Source organism: Hydra vulgaris, chromosome 12 (genome assembly GCF_038396675.1).
Source record: "Hydra vulgaris chromosome 12, alternate assembly HydraT2T_AEP".
Lineage (NCBI taxonomy): Eukaryota > Metazoa > Cnidaria > Hydrozoa > Anthoathecata > Hydridae > Hydra > Hydra vulgaris.
The window spans coordinates 74621285-74621817 of record NC_088931.1 but is presented as its reverse complement, the minus strand read 5'-3'; positions in this window follow the sequence as shown (position 1 = coordinate 74621817).

Genomic DNA, 533 nt, shown 5'->3' with positions numbered 1-533 from the left:
TTTTTATTATTTTTATTAATTCTTTTTTATATTTGACTACAAGTATGTAAAGGAAACGGTCGGTAGGACCGTTGGAGGGTATGCGTTTTCGCCACCCCCACCACCATTATTGGAACTATTGGAATATATAAAAAGGTTGATTAAAGAGGCGCAATGTTAAAAAAAGTTTAAACTGCTGACCAGGTCTGAAGCTTGTCTGTAAAACTTGGTAAGGCTCGGCATTAGTTAATATGTGTTTCTTAACTAAATAGTCTTACATATATTGTTTTATTTATTTATTATAAACTTTTAACATTTTATTAATTTGTCATTAACATTAAATGTTTTATTAATTTGTTGTTAACATTGATCATAGTTAATAAGTTATAGTCATATTAGTCTAGCCAGTTTACCGACGCAATTTAGGTTTTCATAAAAGTTTATTTATTCTTAATTTTAGGCGGTGGTACTTCCTAAAGAAATTAAAGTATTTCACTTTTTAAGGTACTTTCCTCCTAAGGTGAGGGCTTCATCGAAAATCGGAGAAGAGAAAT